The following is a 20,960-nucleotide window of genomic DNA, read 5'->3' on the forward strand; positions in this document are numbered from 1 at the left end:
TACTTTCTTCTCCAGTGCACATGGAACATTCTCCAAGATAGATCACATACTGGGTCACAAAACAGCCCTTCATAAGTATACAAGAATTGAGATCATACCATGCATACTTTCAGACCACAATGCTATGAAGCTTGAAATCAACCACAGGAAAAGTCCGGAAAACCTCCAAAAGCATGGACATTAAAGAACACCCTATTAAAGAATGAGTGGGTCAACCAGGCAATTAGAGAAGAAATTAAAAAATATATGGAAACAAATGAAAATGAAAATACAACAATCCAAAAACTTTGGGATGCAGCGAAGGCAGTCCTGAGAGGAAAATACATTGGAATCCAGGCCTATCTCAAGAAACAAGAAAAATCCCAAATACAAAATCTAACAGCACACCTAAAGGAAATAGAAGCAGATCAGCAAAGGCAACCTAAACCCAGGAGAAGAGGAGAAATAATAAAGATCAGAGCAGAAATAAACAATATAGAATCTAAAACAACTGTAGAGCAGATCAATGAAACCGAGAGTTGGTTTTTTGAAAAAATAAACAAAATTGACAAACCTCCAGCCAGGCTTCTCAAAAAGAAAAGGGAGAGGACCCAAATAGATAAAATCATGAGTGAAAATGGAATTATTACAACCAATCCCTTAGAAATACAAGCAATTATCAGGGAATACTATGAAAAATTATATGCCAACAAACTGGACAACCTGGAAGAAATGGACAAATTCCTAAGCACACACACGCTTCCAAAAGTCAAACAGGAAGAAATAGAAAGCTTGAACAGACCATTAACCAGCAAAGAAATTAAAATCAGATATCAAAAATCTCTCCAGGACCAGATGGCTTCCCTGGGGAATCCTACCAGACATTTAAAGCAGAGATAATACCTATCCTTCTCCAGCTGTTCCCAAAAATAGAAAGGGAAGGAAAACTTCCAGACTCATTCCATGAAGACAGCATTACTTTGATTCCTAAACCAGACAGAGGCCCAGCCAAAAGAGAGACTTACAGACCAATATCCCTGATGGATATGGATGCAAAAATTCTCAATAAGGTATTAGCAAATCGAATTCAACAGCATATAAAAAGAATTATTCACCATGATCAAGTGGGATTCATTCCTGGGATGGAGGGCTGGTTCAACATTCGCAAATCAATCAATGTGATATATCACATTAATAAAAGAAAACACAAGAACCATATGATCCTGTCAGTCGATGCAGAAAAAGCATTTGACAAAATTCAGCATCCTTTCTTAATAAAAGCCCTCGAGAAAGTCGGGATAGAAGCAATATACTTAAACATCATAAAAGCCATTTATGAAAAGCCCACAGCTAACATCATACTCAATGGGGAAAAACTGAGAGCTATCCCCCTAAGATCAGTAACATGACAGGGATGTCTACTCTCACCACTGTTGTTTAACATAGTGTTGGAAGTTCTAGCATCAGCAATCAGACAACAAAAGGAAATCAAAGGCATCAAAAGTGGCAAAGATGAAGGCAAGCGTTCACTTTTTGCAGATGACATGATATTCTACATGGAAAATCCGATAGACTCCACCAAAAGTCTGCTAGAACTGATACATGAATTCAGCAAAGTTGCAGGATACAAAATCAATGCACAGAAATCAGTTGCATTCTTATACACTAAAAATAAAGCAACAGAAAGACAAATAAAGAAACTGATGCCATTCACAATTGCACCAGGAAGCATAAAATACCTAGGGATAAATCTAACCAAAGATGTAAAAGATCTGTATGCTGAAAACTATAGAAAGCTTATGAAGTAAATTGAAGAAGATATAAAGAAATGGAAAGACATTCCCTGCTCATGGGTTGGAAGAATAAATATTGTCAAAATGTCAATACTACCCAAAGCTATCTACACATTCAATGCAATCCCAATCAAAATTGCACCAGCATTCTTCTCGAAGCTAGAACAAGTAATTCTCAAATTCCTATGGAACCACAAAAGGCCCCGAATAGCCAAAGTAATTTTGAAGAAGACCAAAGCAGAAGGCATCACAATCCCAGACTTTAGCCTCTACTACAAAGCTGTCATCATCAAGACAGCATGGTATTGGCACACAAACTGACACATAGACCAATGGAATAGAATAGAAACCCCAAAACTAGACCCACAAACATATGGCCAACTAATCTTTGACAAAGCAGGAAAGAACATCCAATGGAAAAAAAGTCTCTTTAACAAATGGTGCTGGGAGAACTGGACAGCAACATGCAGAAGGTTGAAACTAGACCACTTTCTCACACCATTCACAAAAGAAACTCAAAATGGATAAAGGACCTGAATGTGAGACAGGAAACCATCAAAACCCTAGAGGAGAAAGCAGGAAAAGACCTCTCTGACCTCAGCCGTAGCAATTTCTTACTTGACACATCCTCAAAGGCAAGGGAATTAAAAGCAAAAATGAACTACTGGGACCTCATGAAGATAAAAACCTTCTGCACAGCAAAGGAAACAACCAACAAAACTAAAAGGCAACCAACAGAATAGGAAAAGATATTTGCAAATGACATATCGGACAAAGGGCTAGTATCCAAAATCTATAAAGAGCTCACCAAACTCCACACCCGAAAAACAAATAACCCAGTGAAGAAATGGGCAGAAAACATGAATAGACATTTCTCTAAAGAAGACATCCAGATGGCCACCAGGCACATGAAAAGATGCTGAATGTCGCTCCTCATCAGGGAAATACAAATCAAAACCACACTCAGATATCACCTCACGCCAGTCAGAGTGGCCAAAATGAACAAATCAGGAGACTATAGATGCTGGCAAGGATGCGGAGAAACGGGAACCCTCTTGCACGGTTGGTGGGAATGCAAATTGGTGCAGCCACTCTGGAAAACAGTGTGGAGGTTCCTCAAAAAATTAAAAATAGACCTACCCTATGACCCAGGAGTAGCACTGCTAGGAATTTACCCAAGGGATACAGGAGTACTGATGCATAGGGGCACTTGTACCCCAATGTTTATAACAGCACTCTCAATAATAGCCAAATTATGGAAAGAGCCTAAATGTCCATCAACTGATGAATGGATAAAGAAATTGTGGTTTATATACACAATGGAGTACTACGTGGCAATGAGAAAGAATGAAATATGGCCCTTTGTAGCAACATGGATGGAACTGGAGAGTGTTATGCTAAGTGAAATAAGCCATACAGAGAAAGACAGATACCATATGGTTTCACTCTTATGTGTATCCTGAGAAACTTAACAGAAACCCATGGGGGAGGGGAAGGAAAAAAAAAGAGGTTAGAGTGGGAGAGAGCCAAAGCATAAGAGACTCTTAAAAACTGAGAACAACCTGAGGGTTGATGGGGGGTGGGAGGGAAGGGAGGGTGGTGATGGGTATTGAGGAGGGCACCTTTTGGGATGAGCACTGGGTGTTGTATGGAAACCAATTTGACAATAAATTTCATATATTGAAAAATAAATAAATAAAATTAAATAAAAATAAATAAATAAAATAAAAAAAATCCGACTCTTGATATCAGCATAGGTCATGATCTCATGGTTTGTGATTTTGAACCCTGCTGAGGTTCTGCTGAGGCTGATAATGTGTAGCCTGCTTTGGATATCTATCTCCTTCTCTCTGCCTCTCCCTTGCTCTCTCTCGCTCTGTCTCTCTTTTAAAATAAATAAATAAACTTTAAAAATAAAACAAAATGTGTTATGTGTTTTTTTCACTTTCCAATCATTTTCATTTTATTATTTGTAAGTTCCAACATGTGGTATCACTACAAATCTTACAAGAATTTATACATTTTCATATATGCTGATGATAAATAACTATTATGCATTCAGAATATCCTAAATTCCTATTTGTAGTTTTTCCTAGTACATTTTTGTAAAGTGTATTTCAAAAGTGACTAATACAAGTAGCTCATAAAAATCTGGGTATTGCTGAGTGTCAAGGTAGACAGGTAGCTTCCTATAAAGTGGTATTTACTGTGATCAATTATTAGTGTTAAATTTAGGCTTTGGTTCCCAGAATTTCCCAATAAGTTTAATTTTGTCATTATTACAGATTTGATTAGAATTAGCTATGCTAACATATGCTACCACAGTCACAAAAAACTAATGTTTAAAACCAGTTTAGCCACTTACTAATTTATAATTTATAACTGCTAAGTAAACTGGTTAATCTGGTTATCTCTCTTGGAAAAGAAACTTCATGAAAATAATACTTGATGAGCTTGAAAACAAAATATGGAGAATTCTTTATATAAGTTGAATGTTCAATAGGATTAGGCCATTAGGTACTTATAGATTAATACTTACAAGAAGGTAGCCAGCTACAGAAAATAATACCTTATTTTATGGATTGCCTGAGTGGCTCAGCTGGTTAAGCATCCCCCTCTTGATTTCTGCTCAATTCATTAATTTACAGTTCATGAGATCAAGCCCCATGTCAGGCTATGCACTCATGGTGCAGAGCCTGTTTAGGATTTTCTCTCTCCATCTCTCTCTCTCTCTCTCAAAATAAAAAAATAAACTCAAAAAATAATACGCTATTTTCCTAGAAAGGTACATACCTCTTTTGTAACATTTGTTACATCATATTAAAAGTCTCCCGTTAGACAATGTGTTCCCTCTATTTGACTGCAGGCTCCTCAGGAACTTTTAAAAATATATCTGTCAAATTGAAAAATATGAATGGTTTTAATATAGTAGCCAAACAATCAATGTTGGACAAAACTTGGTGGTTCTAAAATAAGCTCACAAATGTTAGCCTCCTGAATTCTTCCACATATCTTATTCTCCTATAGCATTCACAATTCCATTTAAATATTATAGACTCAGAAGTCTTAGAACAAAGAAATCATTTTTATATTGTCTATGCTAAAATTTCCAGAGTATATTTAATCGTGGGATCATTTTTTGTTTGGGCATTTAATAAATAGAGCTCACAACGTGATAATCAATTGGTGGGATCTGCCTCAGAGATGTGCTTTCTAATGATTTGCTAATATTTGAGAATTATGAAATTCCACAAACTTTTAAAATATTCATTTTTTCTTAAAAAATGTTGACTGGCAATATTCAGTACAAATCCATCATGACAACAATCACATAGGGTTGAATACTAGCCACTTGTTTTAGAAAGAGAATACAGAGAATAAGGAGAATAAACTTTCATGTCCCCCAGACTTCTCAGTAATCTTGATTATATGGTATTTCTCCAGACATACTCACTTATGATATTGTCTGGCAGTTGTGTTTGTGATTCATAGAATTTAACAATATCAAATAATATAATTTCATAGTACTTGATTTGTGAAACTATGCAACAGATAATCCCCATGATTTCTTAAAGCACGGAAGATCTGTGACTACAGATCTTCTCTTTGTAAGTACAGTGAAATATTTTTTATTAGAAAATTCAAAAAGGATGAAATTAAGCAGGGAGGCCAAGATAAAACATGCCATCCAGGGTGAATCCCAGAGTAGCGGCCCAACACTGCTCTGCCTTTTTTGTTGAGGAAGTTCTGCTTGTTTCAGATAAGTACTTTGCTCTTTGCTTCATTGGAAAATTATGAAAATGGACTCAGGTACCCAGACCCGTGTGTATTACTTAAGGTTGAGTCTAGAGGTCTCACATACGGAGGTTGGATCTTCATCTTGTTTGTGATCCAGTCATGTGGGACTTTGAGAATCTCAAAAGTACAAACTAAAACAAATGTCCTAGCTAAGATTATAAAGAAATATGAGAAAAAAAATGAGTGTATGCATGCAAAAGAACTGAACAGATAATTATCACTTTTTAAATCAAAATATGTAGTGATGTGAGTCAAAGTGATTTGGTTATTATCCTCTTTTCTTACCCCAACTAAACTTCCTTAAACATCAGATAAGTGTTGCAGGATTAATTTGTTCTCTGTTGCTGCAAGTACTACCCTAATTATGGAAACAGTTTTCATAGTTCAGCAGCTGAGGTATGGGAGAAAACAGACTAAAAGATAACAAAGGACCAGTCAGAAACTCCAGGAGTAAATCTAACAGACTGGTCTGACAGTTGTCACCTTTCTTGCCTTTGTTTTTCTTGTCCTCTCCCTCCTTCTTCCTTTTTTGCTTCCCCCTTGTTTCCCTCCTTCTTTCCCCTCCTTCTTTCCTGTCTTTTATTCCTTTACACACGTTAAGACTAGATGTTTCCTGTATGCCAGAACTGGTTTGGGGCACTGACAGTGAGATTGTACCTTGCAGGCATTTAAGGAAGTATTAGAAATGGCACATTCAAGGCAGACCAACTGCTGCACATCTCATCTGGGATTTAGCACATACAGAAAGGCCTCTGGTTAGAATCCAGGGACTGTGTCTCTTGATTTTATCTTTGGCTGTTATGAACGAACCAGAATTGTTTTTGAAGACTGAAAATTCCCATGGGAATGTCCAGTGCCCATCAATGACCCAGAAACTTGATGCTTTCTATAATGTTAATCAGTTAATTACATATCTTCTCATAAGTTTGAATTAATGTTCTGGGCAAAGAAAGGAGGCTGAAATTTGCCATGCCCTCAATATTTCTAGGAATGGAACAATAATAGTATTTTTAAGTAGTGCTGTTAATAAATTCAACAATTTTGCTTGATTGTCAATTTTGGAAAGAGTTTATTATGTTCATCACCATTAGACTATAAATTTAGGAAAAAAAATTCATTTAAACAGAAAGAATATTAGCCCTATTTTACCTTTGAGTTATATGGTATTTGAGTTCTATAAGTATTCAAAGATAAGAATAGTTATGAACAATAACTATACATGATCCACTCTTATAGAAAATAAGAGAGGGTAGAGGGAACACACCTGAATGATAGAGATGATTAATTACCTACATGATATCAATTATATTTGTCACTCCCTACTTAATAATAGTTAAAGGCTGAGTAAAAAATGATTGCTATTTAAAATTGGATTCATTTTCCAATAGTGATCATAAACTTCACCAAATATTAAGAGACAACTAGCAACTTGGGTTGTGTGAAATTTTATAATTTACCCTACTGTAACATAAACAATTGATGCATATTTAAATACAAATAATTGATGAAATAAAGGTGGTAATGGCAGTTTGCTACCTATATAATTAGGATCTAATTACTTTCAAATAATTAAAATGGTTTTTGAAACAAGAAAACATTAGATTTAGCAATTATATATCAATATTTTAATTTGAGGTTAAGCTTTCTTATTGTCTCTAAAACAAAATTTCACTGAGGCGCCTGGTGTCTCAGTTAAGTCCAACTTTTGGTTTTGCCTCAGGTCATTTTCTCCCCGTACATGAGTTCAAGCTGCACATTGGTCTCTGTGCTGACAGTGCACAGCCTACTTGGGATTCTCTCTCTCCCTCCCCACTAATTCTCTCTCTCTCATACAACAAATTAACTTTAAAAATACTTAAAAAAATAAAATGAAACTTCATATGATACATAAAATTCAATTTACATGCTATTATTAAATACTTTAAGGAATAAAATTCATTATATTTAACTTTAATGAAATTGAAGGTATACAAGAAAATCCTTGTTATACTTGGAACATCATTTGTGAATACATTTATAGATATTCACTCTTCATGGAAGAGGACATGTCTTAAATGTGCTTTTTAATTTTTAAAATGGAGCATGTTACAGTGAACAACAAAATGGCATATAATATATTCACAACGTGTGCAACCACCACCTCTATCTAGTTTTGTTATGGACTGAATTGCTCCCCAAATTCAAATGTTGGAGCTCTAATATAATTGTAACTATATTTAGAGATAGAGTGCTTAAGGAAGTAATCAAGGTTAAATGTGGTCATAAGGGTATAGCTTAGTAATCCAGTAGGACTGGTGTCCTTATAAGAAAAGGAAGAGACACCAGGTGTGTGCATGCACAGAAAGAAAGGTCATATGAGGGCACACCTATAAGGCCGTCATCTGCAAGCCAAAGACAATGTTCTTACTAGACCAACTCTGTGGACAAATTGATCTTGGATGTGTAGCCTCCAGAATTGTGAGAAATACAGTCCTGTTGTTTAAGTCACCCAGTTTATGGCATTTTTTACAGCATCCTGAGCAGACTAATACAAGTTCCAATATATTTACAACACCCTAAAAAAAGCACTGATACCCATTAAGCCATTACTCGCTATTCCCAGTCTGTGCCAATCACCAATCTGCTATCTCTACAGACTTATCTGTTTTGGATATTTAACATAATATACAATACGTATGACTTTTATTCTGGTTTTCTTCACTTAATATCATGTTTTGGAATTCATCCATGTTGTCACGTGTATCAGTACTTTTTAAGGGTTTCGTTGTATTCTCAAACAAGATATGTTGAAATCTTCATGTCTAGTATATCAGGAAGTGGCTTTATTTGAAATAGGGTCATTGCACATGTATTCAGTTAAAATAAGGTTATACTGGAGTAGGGTGGACCCTTAGCCCAATATCATTGATGGCCTTTATAGCAGACAATGTGAAGTCATAGAGAGAGAATGCCATGTGACAACAGAGGCACAGACTGAAGTTAGGCAGTTACAAGCCAAGAAATGTCAAGGATTTCTGGCAACAGCAGAAGCTATGAGAAAGATATGTAACACATTTTTTCCTAGAGACTTCAGGAGAGCATGGCCCTGACAATTCCTTGATATCTTCCAGTTTCTAGAATTGGGTTAGAGAATATACTCCTGTTTTATTAGGCCACTCTGTTTATGGTACTTTGTTATGGCATCCCTAAGAAAGTAATACAGGTTTTGGTAGTGGGAAGTAGGGTACTACAACAAATACCTAGAAATGGGAAGTGGTATTGGATTTAGGTAATGGTGGTGACTGGAAGAGTTTTGAGGTGCATTATAGAAAAGGCCTACATTGCCTTGAAAAGACTGTTTATAGAAATATGGATGTTAATAAGATGTTAATAGTGAAGTCTCAGAAAGAAAAAAAGAAGACGCTTCTAACAGATACATCATAATGAATATAAGATTGCTAGAAATATAAATATTAAAAGTGTTGCTGGTGAGATCTAAGGCAGATGATGAACAATGTGATTAAAACTGGAGGAAAGATGCTTTTTGTTACAGGTGACAGAGGACTTGAATGATGCCAAAGATAAAGGTCCCTTATATATTCTGTCCATTTTTTACAGTTGTTTCCATTGGGAGGACAAATATGATATCATTTGCTTTAACATGGTCACATGCAGAGACCCAGTTTTCAAATTAATGACAATTACATATAATTATTTTAAAATATTTAAACCACTCAGAGTTTTATACAGTTGAAAAGTATGATATCACCCTTTGTGAGTTCGAGTCCTGTGTCAGGCTCTGTGCTGACAGCTCAGAGCCTGGAGCCTGCTTTAGATTCTCTGTCTCCCTCTCTCTCTGTCCCTCCCCTGCTCACACTCTGTCTCTCTCTCTCTCTCTCTCTCTCTCTCCCTAAAAAATAAATAAAGAGGGGCGCCTGGGTGGCTCAGTCGGTTAAGCGTCCGACTTCAGCTCAGGTCACGATCTTGCAGTCCGTGAGTTCGAGCCCCGCGTCTGGCTCTGGGCTGATGGCTCAGAGCCTGGAGCCTGCTTCTGATTCTGTGTCTCCCCCTCTCTCTGCCCCTCCTCCGTTCATGCTCTCTCTCTGTCTCAAAAATAAAAACGTTAAAAAAAAATTTTAAAAATAAATAAATAAATAAAGATTAAAAAAAAGAATTACTTGTCTTTGCTTCTTCATACTTGATTTGCTTGATTTTTTTTCTCAAGCTGCCTGCTTGTCACTAATTTCATTTTCAATAGGATTTATTTTACATACCCGTGCTTCCAAACAAAAGGGCTTATTATAATATTCAATTTAACTTTTAAACTCTTTACCTTACTGTTCTTCAATTCTTGATTTCTTGTGAACTATTGACTTTTTTAGAGTCCATTTGTGTCTAATGTGTTTAGAACACAGATATATTTTGAAATATCTTTGGTCATGGTTGTATATATTATGTATTTTCTTCTGATCCTTCCCCATACTTTGTTATTTTCTGTGTGTTTGTGTGTGGAAGGGGATTTATAATCTCTGTGCGTCTTGTTTGGACCACTTTTGCCTATTAATCATCTTTTAATGTAGATTGCTCCTTTTGGATGTGTTACCTTTATTCTTTCTGAGTTATTATGAAAAGGATGTCCTAAAGATATATGAAGTGGTAGACGTGAAAGCTTAGATATGCCAGGTTAGAAAATTTTCACAGATTCTATAATCTTTTTCTTCACCTTCGTTTCGATTTTAGTTTTCTCATCTTGGATAAAAATATGTCCTAGATAGTTAGTAGGATACTTTTATGTCTTCTTCAGTCATCATTATGTCAGCAATAACTCCTAACAAGCACACAGAAACTTCAGTAGTATTCTGAGTAATTTAAGCTTGTATAAATCATGAGTTTAGTTTAAACAGCATACATACAGACCCACCTTCTAAAGTAGGTAACTAGTGAAATGTGTTTCACTATTTCCTTGTAGTCTATAATTCCTGTCATATATTTGGAATAATATATAAAGCAAAAGTGGTAAAAGAAATATAAGGATGCTTTTAAAAACTATGGAAATATTTAGCATAGCTCTTTCAATCCCTGATTTGTATTGATTGAGTGGTCTAAAAATTAGCCTTTTACATACATGGAACTAAAATGAATAATCACTGTATTTCTAGTAACTTAATAATCTTATGTCAGCCAAGGTTTGAAAGAAAATAGATGATACATTCAAAAGCAGAATTTGAGAGAGTTTAATGAAGGGACTATTTAGAGTTCTAGTCAGGATTAAGAGAAACCAATAAGGTATGGAGCTAGGAATAGCAAACCTTTACTAATTTTAGGCGTGAGGCATTTGGGGAGGAAACATGGAGAGATGGAGCTAAAGGGGCAAACAAGAATCCAAACAACTTTCTTTCCAATTCCTATTTTCCTGAACACCTTAATGCCCAAGATCAAGGAAATCCAATTAATGCAAGTTGAGAGAACATAATATTGTCAAGAATGGGGATTGGAGATTGGGAAGTACAAATGGAGAATATGTTGCATAATCCATTTCACTGAACTGCCTAATTTATTTAGTGAGTCAATATTATGCAGAAGTGTGAAGGCCCCAAAATCTGAACTCAGTATGGTGGATGGTTAAATAGGTAACCTTGGTGTATGTTTTTTGGTAGGAATAAGCTTGTATGAACTCCTGGTTTCAAACAATATATTGACCTCTCTCATTTGGATAGCTTCTGTATTTATTGGAAGATGGCATTAGTTGGTTAGATGATTTGTTTTTCATGTGCATGTCACATATGAAAGAAAATGTTATTTAAGTAACCATTTCTTATGATAAAGAACATTGAAAGCCAAATGACTTAGTGGAAAGAAGAGCAAGGAATCCAAAATCCTGTTTTAAAGGCAGAGCTCTATGACTAACTAATCTTGATACGTGCACACTCATTTCATCACGTACAGCCTCAATTTTCCCTCATCTGGTAAAATGAGAACTTACCATCTCTACTACCTAGTTAATAAAGATTGTTTCTGTATAGAATTATTATTAAATTAACTAAAGGCTTAAATCAAAACTAATCCAAAATAATCTCTGATGACTGATACATGAGAAATAATAAAATGAACAATGCAACTATAAAACAATTTTCTACAGGAATTTAATTTTTCAGAGATATTTAAAGTTGTCGTGGATAAAACCAACTTACTTCCGCAGGATTTATTTCTATTATAGAAGAGAACTGCCAACTAATTGATGGGATATTTTATATTTCTAATATCTGTGTCTTAAAAACTTTGTTTCCCTGGCTTTCATTTTCTCTCAACAAAAGCCATGCAAAAAAAGATGACTGTCTAAAAAGTGGTATGTATTCCTGATGAAGTTAGTTTAGTTATGTGTAATTATGATTTATTTTGAAAGACTAATCAGTGCTAGAGTTGCTTTTGTTTTTACATTAGACTTCAGAAAACCTATTTGTCTCAGGACAATAGCAAAAGTGTAATTCAGAAGAACATAATACATTTTTGTAACATTTTAACTAGGTAATTTCTTTCACAAGTCAGTTTATTGCAGCATTATTTGCAAAATTAAAATACTAACAACATCCTGAAAGTCCACAAGTGAAGAAATGATTCACTAAATCATGATTCCTAAACTATGTGAAATAAAGAAAAGTGAGATTTATATGTACTGGCTGAAAAATTATCCAAGATGAAGTATTGAAAAATAAGTAGCAAGTAATCTCGATTTTTATTAAAAATTAAAAGAGAGGAAGATAGAAAGCTAAATTAACTGGTTGTACATTTATACAACATTAGGAAAAGAATGAAAACTCATATTCTTTATAGCATTATTTAAACACTATGGCTGGAAAAATTAATGAAGGAGGGAAGAATATTTTTCTTCATACATATTGCACTGTTTGGAATTGTTGTAAACAGCATATATTATTGTATAAGTTTTGAACATACAAAAATTATCATATAAATTAAAACTAATATAATGATAATTCAAGAAAAGCATCCAAGCACTTTGAAATATCTGATAGTGTGTTTGTTAAATTACAATGAAAAAGACCACAATATTGGTTGAAGCAACTACGATTAAGGATGAATTTTGAATTAACTGAGAAATTTATGCTTTTATGCATGCACACATGTACATTTAAGACCTATTAATATTTGGACAAAGTATAGGATAGAAAGTGATATCCAAGGATAATTGTTCATTTCCCATCATCACTGTGAACAGGAAAATAATAATTTACAATGACAAAATAAAATAAACAATTACTGATACTTGTCTTTTTCCTTTCATATAAGCTTTGAAATCCATATAAAATATGGATTCTTGCTACAACAAGAAATATTCAGCGTTGCTCATAAGAAACAAGGTACCTTGTAGAATAGAAGGAGCCTCTAAATATCCTAGCAACTCCTATCATTTTAATAAGACAATTTTAATATCATTAGAATATTTACTGTTACTTTAGTCAGAGTAGTAAATTCAAAGCAGGATTCCAAAATAATGTAAGCAGATCATTACTATCATTGAGATATTTTAGGAGAGTAGGGGGAAGAAAAGGATCTCTTGATGCCTAATCAGCTCCATGCTTTGTCCTAGAATAGCATCACCTGGACCCCTGAGGATGCTGGATAATCACACTAATGAATATAAGAGTGTGTGTTGCAAAGTTAGCAAAAATACACTTTTAGAGGAAAATTTACCCTGTAGCTTAATTAACATTCTGAAAAAAATGATTTAGCAGGAAAACAATATATTGAGAACCTCTATTACATAGAAACAGGGTGTTTCTTTGTCTTCAGCTAGTGGCATATCTCATTAAAACTAAAGAATGAACAAAGCATAGTAAAAGGGTATAAAGGAGTTTTTCAGATCTTAAAACTTGGTTTTTCCATAGCTTATCGTAGAAATTTTCAACTCGATAATCAAGGGTAAGAATTGACAAATACCTATCAGAAAATTTAGACACAAGGCTACAAGCTGCTGCACATGTATCTAACCACATTACAGCATTCAGGCATAAACTACATGTTAGGGAATTCCTTCAACAATCATTTTAGAGTTTTCTTTTGATGCTTTTGTGTTTCTGTTTGCTCTAGGAACACTGACTAGGCTACTCACCTTTTGCTTAAATCAGTGTTAAGTCTTAGGAAATCTCTAAATAGCCTAGAGTGAAGACAGAATTTGGATCAGAATCTGATTCATATTTTAGTTGCATTATCGCTAGTCTTTATGTGTCTAGACATCTATATTCTACATCAATCTTTGCTAGTTTAAACTGTGATAATTCTCACTGTCTCATCTATTCCATAAGTACCCATTATTGGTGGTAATGATAACCTCATCCTAGGTGATTACTGATGAAACAGAAAATTAAATTATATTAAATTCAGGTCAGGATTAATGAATGTATAGAATTATTAAAATGTATTTACTCATTTATATATTTATTCACCAACTGTTTAGGTATGTTTACTTTATCCTATTCCTGAAATTAGGAAGGGAGGAATAACAAGGCATAGGATTTAAACATAAGCCACCTGGAAGGTTCCATTCTATAGTCAGGGATAGCAGACAAGTCAAATAGTGCAACAAACAACCCAGGCAGAGAAAAAATGCATGGGCAAAGGCCCTAATGTAGAAAATGACCTGTAAGATGGATAGAAAGGAAGATGATATTGATGAAATATAATGATCAGGAGAGAATGTTGTATATAATGTGAAGTATGAGAATCACACAGGGACCAGACCATGAAGGACATTCATTACAGACTATGTAAAAGACTTGTTGCTTTAACAAACCCAGTGGGAAACTACAGAAAAGTTTTAATCAGGTAAAGTGTCAACATCTGTACTATATTTTTAAAGGTGCCGGATAAAGTACTGTGGATAGGGTGGTGGGTAAAACTTGAACGCATAGATTTAAGAGAGTATTGTGATTGTAAAGAAAAGAGATGAGAGCTTCTAGGAGAGGGATAGTGGTTATCCAATGTAAAAAGTAAATATTTTTGAGATAAACTTGCAAGTAGAAATATTAGGGGAATCAAGAACATTGCCATAGACTTTATTAATATTTAAAATTACTGCTCTTCAGTAGACATTATTGAGAGAATGAAAGGACAAACTACTTGAAAATGATATACTTGATAAGGAACTTATATTGAAATACAACACAATCAAAATTCAATAATAACAAAACAAACAACTCAACAACCAAAATTGGGCATAATTTAATTCAGTTGTTAAATAATTTAATAACTTCAAAGAATATGTATGGATCACAAATCTGGACATGAAAAATCTAAACATCATTAGCCATTAGAAAAATGCAGAATAAAACTATGATGAGATACCACCAATCACCTATAAAATTGGCTTATATTAAAAAGCCTGACCATATCAAGTGCTTGCAAGGATGTGGAGGAACAGGACCTTTCATAAGACTCATGGTAGGAATGCAAAATATTAGAGCCACTCTGGAAAACAGTTTGATAGCTTCTTAAAAATACAAAAAAAATTCAGGATGCTTTCAGGGGTGCCTGGGCAGCTCAGTCGGTTAAGTGTCTGACTTCATCTCAGGTCATAGTCTCACGACTCATGAGTTTGAGCCCCACGTCGGGCTCTGTGCTGACAGCTCAAAGCCTGGAGCCTGCTTCAGATTCTGTGTCTCCCTTTTTCTCTGCCCCTTCCTCCACTCCCCGCCATGTTCTGTCTCTCTGTCTCTCAAAAATAAATAAACATTGAAAAACATGCAGCTTCCATATGATCTAACTTTCTCACTCTCAGCTATTTACCCAAGAAAATGAAAAAATGAAAATTTATGTTCATACAAAGATGGATACACAGGTGTTCACAGCAGCTTTTTTTTTTGTAATAATCCAAAACGTTAAATAACTCAAATATTCACCAACAGATGAATGGATAAACAAATTGTGCTATGTTCACATAGTGTGATAAGACTCATTAAAGCAATATACAAATCATTGATGTATGCAATGTGGGTGAATTATGAAATAATAATGTTGTGTGAGAGAAGTCTGACATAAAGGAGCTTATACTGTATGATTCCATTTACATAAAATTCTAGAAAATGCAAAGCAGTTTGTAGTGACAGATGCAAATCAGTTGCCTTGAGACAGGGATGAGAGCTGGGAGAGATGGTTGGGAAGGGATGAGAAAGAGAGATTATGAAGGGCAGTGATGAGTCTTTTGAGTGATGTATGTGTTTATTATCTTGTTTGTGGTGACGCTTTTGAAGATATATTCATATGTGAAAACTAGTCAAATTATACACTTTGTACATGCCGACTTTATTGTATATTAAGTATGCTCTTAAGAAAAAGAAACAATACCTATATTTGGCCTTCAGTAAATGAGTAGATTATGTGGGCAGTTTCTAAATTGAGATAGAAAAATGTTTGGCAATGAGAATCACAAGGTACTTTACTAGGCATAGAAATAACATCTTGCGGCATGGCCTACCTAAGTAAGACCATAACCTTCCACTTGAAATCAAACTTTGGAAACTATTTTCCTTTGCTCTTTTTCTAACTGACGGATTCTTGACATCTTGACCTTTAATATCTATTGTCTTTCATATTATTCCTAGACATCCCTTAGTTTATAAGATTTAAAGATTCTTTTGATGACAGGGCACAACACAATGACATTCAGATAGATGAAAGGTAAAACTCCAAAACAGAGATGGTGCCAGGCAGGATCACACAGAGGGTTGTACTTGAGGACAGAGTAAAAGGAAGCTAGAGCTGTTGGGGGCAAATCAGGTGGGATTAATGGGTTTGGGGAGGTTTACTGTGGAATGGCTAGTTTAAATGTCTGGGGTTTAAGAAGGCGCTTTACCTCTTTGTCTGATACTTGGTCTTAAGGGCAATTATGGTTAACACAGTGGTCCTGGAGTATGTGTCTGATAAGGAAAGGGGTTGGGGTGAGGACTTACTTACTCAAGAATGGGAATGGCTAGCCTCTAGCCAGGGTAAAAAAACTGGGTCAAGACAACATTTCCCCCCAAACTATATTTCATCCCTGCTTGCTCTGTGACTTATCTTTTCCAGCTCTTCATGACTTCTACTTCTTAATTTCCATTTTAACCAAATTCCATTCCTCAGACTCAATTTCATAATGCCCATCCTTTTTCAAAGTTTACCCATTCATTGTACATGCTTTGTTTCTATAACCTGAAAATGGATATTTGGAGGCCAGGTTAAAATGCCTCATAAGTCACATATAAAGAAAACTTAAGTCACACAAATTAATTATGGTTTTTGACTTAGAAATCTTATAAATATGCAACTTTGAAAAGCTAAAATGTAATATAACTTAAAATATGCCATTTCTCCTTTAGTTGTGGCATCAAATAATCTTTATGGAAAATTCTCTAAGCACAAATTCAACACATACTGTCTCTCCTTTTCTTTTACTATGGACCATGATGTAACTGAATTGTTTTAGTAGAAACCAAAATGAAAGTAGAAAATTTATTGGAACTGAATTTATGACAGAATATTTATTGTTAAAACCACTAAGCACTGGCTGATCATCAGGCACTAAGCATTAGCACTCAGTAAAGTTCTGGAAAATTCTAGCCCACAGCAGCTTGAGTTATGCTAAGTCATTCTAAGAAGCTATCCATTCAGATAGGATTAGCTAATCTATCCCAGTCTCCCACTCCTTTCTCCACTATACCTCTACACTTTTTATGCTCACAGTACAGTTGATTGATTTATTATAATTAGGTTTATAAAGAACCAATTCATTTGAAAGCCAAGAATCTAAAACCAGAAATACTAAAAAGTAATCAGATTTGAGTCACCCACAATTCCTTTGCTCAGTGACCAAAGAGGCTCTTAAAGGTGAACAATGAATATTGGTTAGCTTAGGTTCAAGTAGACATTTGATACCTAGAGAAAAATAAGCAGGAGAGTGAATAAAGCAGTAGTCACATTTCTGAAGAATGAAATCAGTAGATTGCAAGTGACAGGTTCAATTACTGGTCCATGGACCACTGACACATCTGCCTTAAACTCTGAGGAATGGGCAGTGGGAAAAGGATGAATAACTCTTAAGATTTAGAGAAAATATGTAACCACTCAGGCAGAAAATTAGCAATTACATTTCGTGCCATCAGTAATAACTATTTCAACAGAGATCTTAGGTTAACGTCAGACTGTGTGACAGTATATCAACCATTACACCTGTGTTCAATCAGCAACCACATCCCTCAATGCGATACTGAGCTGTTTAGTTCAAATGTGGCTTGTTCAGTGATAAGCAAGATGGCTGACATCTGGTACAGAAGTATTCAAAAGCAATTTACTTCACAATTTTGATGCTGACTGTTGAAAAGAGAAAAATACTATAAAATTTAGACAGTTGTGATTTGTCTTTAGGTTTTCTTTTGATTTTTCTTTTTAGTAATGAAAAAAATGACAATTTTTACTGAAGATTAAAGCTCCAAACTATATCAGTAAGAACTTCTTAGAGTGAAATCCTTCAGATATACAGCTAAATACAATATCATCTTTAATAAGTATAAATGCATGATATTGTTTATGTGTTCTTGAGTAAACGAGTAAAACAACAGATGGCATATTAAAATAGAAATGGAAAATATGAACTTACAATTAGCATATTACTTTTCCTATGTCCTCAGTTTAAATTGCGTCTGACATTACAGAACTAACCAATAATTTTTTTAAGTGTCTTGCTTATTGAAAATATAACATGAGGATAATAAGAGATTTTTCACCAAGAGATAAATATAATTAACTTACCCACAAGTCCTATTATACTTTTTTATTTTATCTTTTTTTCTTATAATTTTACCCCAAGAAAGAACTAAATAAAAATAAATTTAAAAGTCAAAAACAAAAAGTAAGTAATGTAATGTAATGTAAATGTAATGTAAAATGTAAACAAACAGCTAGTCAGAAAATCATAACATAAAAATATCTTTAAGAATATTGCTTAGTAGAGTTAAATGAGTATATCTAATCAAAAAATGTATTTGAAAATACCTTAATAGGTGGAGCGGGGAAGATGGTGGCATAGGAGGACGCTGGGCTCACCACGTCCTGCTGATCACTTAGATTCCGCCCACATTGGCCTAAATAACCCAGAAAAACGCCAGAAGACTAGCAGAACGGACTCTCCAGAGCCAAGCATAGATGAGAGGTCCACAGAAGATGGTAGGAAGGGTAGAGAGGTGGTGCGAGCTACACGGACTGGCGGGAGGGAGCCAGGGCGGTGGAGAGACAGCCTGCCCAGCAAGGCAGAGCCCCCGAGTCTGGCTTGCAAAAGCAGAGGGTCCAGACAGAGTGTTTTCTGACAGCCTGCAGGACTTAACATCTGGAATATTATAAGTCAACAGCTATGCTCAGAGAGCGGGAGGGCTAGAGGAAAACGGGAGGGAGAGCTGTCGAGCCCCAGTGGACAGAACTAAGCTTGGCGGGGAACAAAGGCACTGGGAAGCGCCATCTCCCGCGCCCACCCCCCAGCCAAAATCCCAAAGGAAACCAGTTCCCGTCAGGAAACTTGCTTGCACCACACAAACACCCAACGCTGTGCTTCTGTGGATCATCACTCCGAGGGGTCTGCCTCCCTCCCAGAGCCACAGGGCCCTTTCCGCAGTGGACCACCCAAGGCATAGCTAGCTGAGCCTGCCCCTCCTGCCCCTGTGCACCTTGCGGATCCACACCAGCTAATATGCCAGATCCCATACAAGCAGCACCACAAGCCTGGCAGTGTGCAAGTAGCCCAGACAGGGGCCACAACACTCCACAGTGAGTCCTGCCCCTGGGAGAGGGGAAGAGAAGCTACACACCAGTGTGACTGTGGCCCCAGCAGTGGGCTTGGGGGAGACATAAGGTCTGACTGCAGCCCCACCCACCAACACAAGTTACTCCAGACAGCACAGGGGAAGTGCCTGCAGTTTGGAGTCACCTCAGGGACTACCCAAAATGATGAAATGGAAGATTTCTCCTCAAAAGAAACTCCAGGAAATAGTGACAGCTAACATATTGATCAAAAACAATTTAACAATATAACAGAAAATGAATTTAAATTAATAGTCATAAAATTAATCTCTGGGCTTGAAAAAAGTAAAGAGGACAGCAGAGAATCTATTGCTACAGAGATCAAGGGACTAAGAAACAGTCAGGAGGAGCTAAAAAATGCGATAAATGAGGTACAAAATAAAATAGAGGCGACCACAGCTCGGATTGAAGAGGCAGAGGAGAGAATAGGTGAATTAGAAGATAAAATTATGGAAAAAGAGGAAGCTGAGAAAAAGAGAGATAAAAAAATCCAGGAGTATGAGGGGAGAATTAGAGAACTAAGTGATGCGATGAAACACAATAATATCCGTATAATAGGGATTCCAGAGGAGGAAGAGAGAGAGAAAAGGGGGCTGAAGGTGTACTTGAACAAATCACAGTTGATAACTTCCCTGATCTGGGGAAGGAAACAGGCATTGAAATCCAAGAGGCACAGAGAACTCCCTTTAGGCGTAACTTGAATTGATCTTCTGCACACTATATCATAGTGAAACTGGCAAAATACAAGGATAAAGAAAGAATTATGAAAGCAGCTAGGGATAAACAGGTCTTAACATAACAAAGATAGACGCATAAGGGTGTTAGCAGACCTATCTACTGAAACTTGGCAGGCCAGAAAGGATTGGCAGGAAATCTTCAATGTGATGAACAGAAAAAAATATGCAGCTGAGAATCCTTTATCCAGCAAGTCTGTCATTTAGAATGGAAGGAGAGATAAAGGTCTTCCCAAACAAACAAAAACTGAAGCAACTCATCACCACTAAACCGGCCCTACAAGAGATTCTAAGGGGGATCCTTTGAGACAAAGTACCAGAGACATCACTACAAGCATGAAACCTATAGACATCACAATGATTCTAAACCCATATCTTTCAATAATAACACTGAATGTAAATGGACTAAATGCTCCAATAAAAAGTCACAGGGTACAAGAATGGATAAAAAAACAAGACCCATCTATTTGCTGTCTACAGGAGACTCATTTTAGACCTGAGGACACCTTCAGATTGAAAGTAAGGGGATGGAGAACGATCTATCATGCTACTGGAAGTCAAAAGAAAGCTGGAATAGACATACTTATATCAGACAAACTAGACTTTAAATTAAAGGCTGTAACAAGAGATGAAGAAGGGCATTATATCATAATTACAGGGTCCATCCATCAGGAAGAACTAACAATTATAAATGTCTATGAACTGAACACGGGAGCCCCCAAATATATAAAACAATTACAAACATAGGCAACCTTATTGATAAAATGTGGTAATTGCAGGGGACTTTGGCACTCCACATATAGAAATGGATAGATCATCTAGACACACAGTCAATAAA

At 35.7% G+C, this 20,960-nt stretch overlaps 1 long non-coding RNA gene across 2 annotated transcripts in view; it reads right to left on the reverse strand.

Annotated features, from left to right (window-relative positions):
• Positions 1-4,571: 4,571 nt before the first annotated feature.
• LOC122231524 overlaps positions 4,572-20,960 on the reverse strand; it is a 246,810-nt gene continuing 230,421 nt past the window's right edge. For both annotated transcript variants that reach the window (XR_006208763.1, XR_006208759.1), the window contains one exon: positions 4,572-4,665. This is a non-coding gene — a long non-coding RNA (uncharacterized LOC122231524). The remainder of the gene's footprint in view (positions 4,666-20,960) is intronic.

The sequence above is a fragment of the Panthera tigris genome, chromosome A1, assembly GCF_018350195.1.
Source record: "Panthera tigris isolate Pti1 chromosome A1, P.tigris_Pti1_mat1.1, whole genome shotgun sequence".
Classification (NCBI taxonomy): Eukaryota; Metazoa; Chordata; class Mammalia; order Carnivora; family Felidae; genus Panthera; species Panthera tigris.